This window comes from Calonectris borealis, chromosome 11 (assembly GCF_964195595.1).
Source record: "Calonectris borealis chromosome 11, bCalBor7.hap1.2, whole genome shotgun sequence".
Lineage (NCBI taxonomy): Eukaryota > Metazoa > Chordata > Aves > Procellariiformes > Procellariidae > Calonectris > Calonectris borealis.
The window spans coordinates 24,873,824-24,880,242 of NC_134322.1; positions in this window are offsets into that span (position 1 = coordinate 24,873,824).

Below are 6,419 nucleotides of genomic sequence, written 5' to 3' on the forward strand. Positions count from 1 at the left end.
CAAAATAAAGTTTTATTATGCTTGGTTTGCACTGTGCCCTTTCTTCTGAAAGTTGGGTGGAAATTGTTGAAATTCCACTGTCCTATCCAGTGACCACTGAGAACTAGAAAACCATCTTTTACAGACTAGATTTCCTTTTTATTAAATTAGTCTTTCTTGGGCTTTCCACACGGAAAGAGAGAGACACTCCTTTGCACATTTAAGAGACTTCAGGAGGGCTATGAATTTTGGCCCTATTGGTTTAAAGGAATTTTAATTATTCATGCTCCTTTCAAATTACTCAGGTTCAAAATTGTGGATCATAACAAAAAGAGAGATGGGTCTAAAGAGAAAACAGTTAAGACAAGGGGCAATATGAGCATTAGTGTACAGACCTCAAAAGGTGAGAGAACAGGCTGCTGATTTTCCACTCACCAATACTAGGAAGAGGCCAACAGGAAACACTGTGGGGTGTTTTAATAGATAACCTAGCCATTTGGTTAGCAGTCAAAAAAACCCAACACTGACTTTTGTCTCATAAACTGCAAGCTGCTTCCTGCTTGAAGCAAGATACTGTGGTTAAAACATATGACTAATTCACGCTATGCAAGACAGATTCCCCCTCGCTTTTAAAAACATGTTAACCACTTCCTGGGGGGCAGAGCCCACAATATTTTTCAGATGCTGTGACTGAACTACTGCTGGCTCCAAAACAGCCCCCAGAAGGGTGCATGGTAAAATCTGTTTAACTAATCTTGACAAGTTTAGTTGTTCAAACCCTCACTCCTGTCCAGGAGATGTAACATTTCTATGGTGAAACCATTGTCTCTAGGTCCTGCAGCTCTGTGGTCAGGTCCCAGGAGCACACAGTGTGGAAAACCATGGTGGTCATGTTTTTGTTTCCCAGGTAATCCAAGGGCCAGATGGACATGTGGAGTCAGCTAGACTATACATGTCCCTTGAAACAGCCTTCTTCCTGTCCCAGTTGAGTAGGCCATACTCCACTTGTGCAGTCTTAGTGACTCAGCCACACAGACCAGACTAGGTTGCTCTCACAGCACCCAGCTTCTACTGTATTACTTCCTTTCCACTCTGCTGCTGACCCTGCGTTAATTTTCCAGTAGGTAGTGCCCAGCACTCTGGTCCCCTTCCAACCCCAAGCACAGTGCTGTCCCCAGCAGCTCTTTAATGTCCTCCTGTGAGTGGGGTAGCCCCAGACCAAACTGACCCATGTGACATAGAGCCTGCAGAAGGAGAGAGCTGCCCTGCAGCAACTCTGGGTTGTCACTGGAGCCCCAGGAACTCTGCAGCAGGGTCTTTGCATGGTGCAGATTTTACCTCTCTCATCCCATGGGCAGCTTCCCGTCATGACTCTTTCTCACAAGGGTAAACACTGATTTTTCTTGCTTCTGTGGGGCAGGTGCACACTCAGAGGGTTGCAGGCTGAAAGATGCGGCTAAAAGCATCTGCCCATAGGAGTTTCCTTGGAGTGGTAGGCAGTATTGCCAAAGGGGCACTTCCTTCCAAGCTTCTCCGTGTTGGCATTGATTTACTTTATCAGAAAACCTTGCCTTCTGAATATGGAAGGAAGGACACGAAGTTTCAACACATCACCTATACCCTCTCCTCCTGCTGTTAGGCCAACAGGAAGACAGTCTATAGGTGCAATAATATGCCAGATGAGGAAACACAATCAGTGAGTAGCAAAATTTATGCAGAGTAATACTAGCCTTTGTCCCAGACCAAAAGGTGCCTAGGCTGGAAATTCAGCTTGACCTTGGCACTGACCTCATTGCAAGATCTTCAGAAACTGATGCATACTATAGGGACCAAATATCAGAGCTCAGCAACAGCTGCCAACTTGTTTGCTTTTCTTTTAACCTCCACAGACTAGACATTTCTCAAGAAAAAGGAGCAACAGCAGAGCAGCTTCTGGGATGAGCCTGGGACTCTGGGACTGACCTGTGCCTGTGGCGTGATCCTTGAGACCTGGGAGAAAAGAGTGAGGTGAAGGCACTTCACAGAGGAAAAATGTAAACAGAGATTTAAGAGGACAGGGCTCCAGTAGTACTTTGATGAGGACAGGAGTAGTTGGGCTGGGAGGAAAGGATTTGGACATGTGTTGGTAGTGAGTTCTCCCTCAGGAGGGGCTACATCTATTCACTTGCTATTTGATAGTTGAGCCTCAGCAGCTGCTGTGTTCCAGAGAGGAGGCTAGCTTGTTTCTCAGTTTGCCTGTGCATTTCCAGGCAGGGCTGGCAGGAAAGAACAGACTGAGCTCCAGCTAACTCCAACATGGAACAAGTAGCAGGAGCTGCAATTGATCCTCCCTGCCCCCAGGGGAAAATATGAGCCTTCAGCAGCAAATAGCAAAGGCAGACAAGGAGATAGAACTCTGGGCCTCAGGCAAGTAGAGAACTTTTTGTCATTTCTACTGGAGCTGGAGAGAGGACAAAGCTGGAAAGGACAGAGGGACAGCTTTTGGAGGCGAACTGCGGCATCTGTGGGCATGAGATCTATGGGCTATCAGAGCAGCGTTTCTTCTTCAGCACAGAGCACATTTCTTCTGGGGTCATCTGTGTCTATTGTCTGGGAAATCATCATTCACTAAGCATTTCTGTTTTGGCCAATTCACCTCCTTTTCCAAAGACAATTCCCAGGGATGGAGGATTGAATCCTTTCAAACTCATCCCTCACGGAAAACATGTTTGCCTTATCCAGCTCCAGATGCAGCTGCCCAGCCCCTCTGAGATATTTGACCCTGCAGGCAAGGGGGAGGTGGAGCCCAGTGGGGAAGGAAGGAGGAAGGGCAGATGCAGAGTTGCCTGTCAAAAGGAAAACTCTGCTTTGGCAGGGATCAGAGAATTTCTGTAGCTCCCTGTCCCTGCTGCTCTTTTGGAACAGACCCTCAGATCCCCATCTCCTTCTGGACCTGTTCTGTAGCACTACACGGTGAGCACTGTAGTGCCCTGCAGTGCTCTGATCAGGGACAGCTCTGATGGTTGTGGAAGCCCTGGGCTCATGTCCTGCTCCACTCCATGCTTGTGCCTCAAGGGTGTGAGCTGGGCAAGGGGGCATGGCTCTTTCCTGGCTCCCCAAGGCACAGCAGGCTGGGGGCAGGCACTAGCAGTGTGGGATGGGACATGGGTCAGCCTGGCCCTAGAGCCCAGTCCCACTGTCAGCAAGAGAGGAGCACCCCTTAGTCTGTGGGGCCAGGGTGTGCTGGGGGTCCTGGGCCCAGACTGCAGAGCTGGGCTCTGCCTGCGTTGCTCAGTGTCTGAGAGTGTGCCCAACCCCTGTCCCTATTTGTCAGAGGGCTGATTCTGAAGAGTGTCTCTAGCAGCATCTCCTGTTTCATGGGACAGATCAACCAGTTCCTCAGAAACGGCCCCTCTGAGAGATGAATGCCACTCTTCCCAGACATGGGATGAGGCCTCAGCATGGTTATCATTGTTGAAGAGGGTTGGGAGTCCTTCACCCAGCTGTCTGACCATGAACACTTGGCTTTTGTTGTGTTCCTGGCTCTGGATTTCTGGCTTTCCTGCCCAGCCAGAGGGTTTAAGGAGATGCTCTTGTTGTGAACACATGGTTTGGAGGAATTGAGACTACCCTGGAGCAGAGCTGCTTGAGGGGCCTATAACATTGGGCCCAGGATGACAAGTGAGTGCTCAGTCCCCTGCAAAGCTGCTCAGCCTGACTGTGGCGCTTATATTGGCTGCCATATGGAGTAGGGGTGTGAGATTTGATGCTGTCTGGCAGGACGTAAGGTTTCACTTCCAGAGACATCTCTCTCTGCAGAATCGGTCACTATACATTGGCCCCAGAGTCTTTTCCTGCCTGCTTCTTATCTGGTTTTAGCTCTATGGTGGATGAGTCAGTTTATGGAGGCCTGTTGGAGTGGGTCAGGTGTCTGCTCTTTTCCTGGACACAGCATGAATTTTTTCTTCTGTTCATAGAAAGGACGTTAACAGTATGTGGACTGTGAAAGGTCTTCCCTTTCTGGAGAAATGAAAGATTTGTCAATCAGACCAGAAGCCTTAAGAGTGCTCAGCCAGCATGGAGGGACACAAAGAGAAGGACTGCCCTCATGGAGGCTTCTTGCTGTTAGATCAGCTGAGGAGAAACAGCATCCAGCCTCTGTGCTCTGGGTCAGACTTGTAAATTGCTCACCTGTTTCTGGCTCTGTGTACAACAACAGAAATTCTCTGCTCAGTGGTGTGGCTGGGATGAGAGAGGACAGAGAACTTCCTCATCCCTCAGGATGTTGAAGCTGTGCTGGAGAGAGTGCTGTTAGCAACAGTTCCTCTTTAGAAAGCCACTCTCCTTCTTTCTGCTCCTAGCAACGCTAATATTTGTTCCAAATATCAGCTCTTCAAACATCAAATACAGGCTTTCTGAGATGCCAGTAGAGAACCACGCAGGAGGTACTTGATGTGGCATATAGAGTTTTGAGGATGTTTGCCTTGTGGTGAGATAATGTATCGGTCTTCCTTTCTTTTATTTGAAGCAAACATAGAGGTGCTATGAAACTACATGTAAGGCTTCTGATCTGCTTGACAGGATTTTGGCAACCGTTCAAAAAGGAATGACTGAGGAATCCACTTTATCCATATATTAGCATGTCACTTGGGGAAAGCCCCATCCACCACCCTGATCTAGGAGCACTTCATCCTCCTGCATCTGCGGCCAAGAAAGTGCAGAGCTGGAAGCAGGGAAGCACTGTGGGTAAAATGAGAGGTGTAGTGATCCAAGCTCTGTGGACTAACAGATTCCTGGAAGAATTGACACAGGAGAGCTAACAGTGCCTCTGGTGGCATGGGGATTGGCTCCAGGAGCATACAGGTTGCAGCCACTGCCCTGTAACAGTCAGTGAGTCTTTTCCCAGGGTGTGCCTGGTGGCTCTCAGAAAACAATTTGTTGTTAAACCTCTGCTGTTTTCCAGCGTATCTTTAGCATACTACAATGGCAAGAGAGAATACCAGGGACTTTCTTTTGGACACTGGACGACCTTATGCTGGATATGTTTAAGAAGTTTAAGTATAAATTATCATATATTGATTATGATGAGATGGCCAATCTCTCCAAGTATTTGCTCAAGAAAGCCAATGATCCAGTTAAACTTGCAAATTACATGTGTGACCACTATGGAGCCGACCTGGCTATGGATGTAGATATCGATGTGCTTGACCAGATCAACCAAAGAGACACTGCAGCTAAACTCAAACAGGAGAAAAAGAAAAGGTAAAGGAACTTCAGTTACTGGCACTTTTGTACCCTTCTTTTTGATTGTTCCTGGAAAATATGTAGGAGAACCTTCATCAAATAGAGAGACAGCAGATTTCAATTCCCTGTGGAAGTCTGAAAACCCAAAGGACCCCAGAGTGCTGCCTCTTTATGCCTGGAATTACATGACTCTCCTCTTGCCATTGGTTTTCCTGCTCATTTAGGTGACTGCTGCCACAATCTCTGCACACTCTGCAGGACCATCTGCTCCTGGCCTATGATGTAAGGATACTAAGGTCTCCAGAGGCACTTGCTCTGCTGTTTTGTCTGCTCTGCCTTGCCCAAGGTATTTTAAGGGAGTTTCTAAAGGCAGAGACACCAAGAGGACTGTTCTGCTCCCCACCTGACACACATCACTGACTGTCTCTGCAGTACTACTCCACTAACAGCTACATATAATTTCTCTTTCAGCCGTGAGCCCCAGTCCATCCCCTGCTTCATTAGTCCAAGGTATGTGTCATTGGGATAGATGTGTTTGGGTTTTATCGCCTACACACTCCACCTACTAGTAGAAAGTGTATGATCATAGCCATAGTCCTGAAGCCCCAGCAGTGTCAGAAGGAAAATAAGCAAGTAGCTGTTATATGGCTCAGGGAGGCGGGGGGGAGGAAGTGTACTGCTATAGACGTCAGTAGTAGAAACTGCTTCTTAGCACTATTTTCAAGTTCAGCTGAGGTGTGATTGCATTTCAGTGGTGAGTGATGGGCATTTCAGGCTTTTTTTCATCTCAGCATCGATAATAGAATTGGAAGAACAAGGCCTATTGAATGATCCAGAGATCCTTTATAATGAAAGAGATGAGGTAAACTCAAGGTAAAATAATGTTGTGGCCAAAATGTTTTCATTTTAGCAGGAGAATGAACATTGACTTTAATTTCAAATTCTTTTATTGCATATCCTTGATTTAGATTACAAGATGAAGTACAGAGAACACGTACAAAAGAATTACCACTGGATAAAAGACATGAATGCTCATATTGGTGAGACGGTGACTCTGAACTCCAGATATACAAGGCTGGTTCTTGGTAGTGCGCATCACCATGAAAAAAAGAACGAACATGAAATCATGGCTGTGGGATGAAGACAAGCAGAAATCACACAGGAACAAGTGAATTCTTCCATTGCTATAACAGATCTTTTTAAACCTGACAGGGATA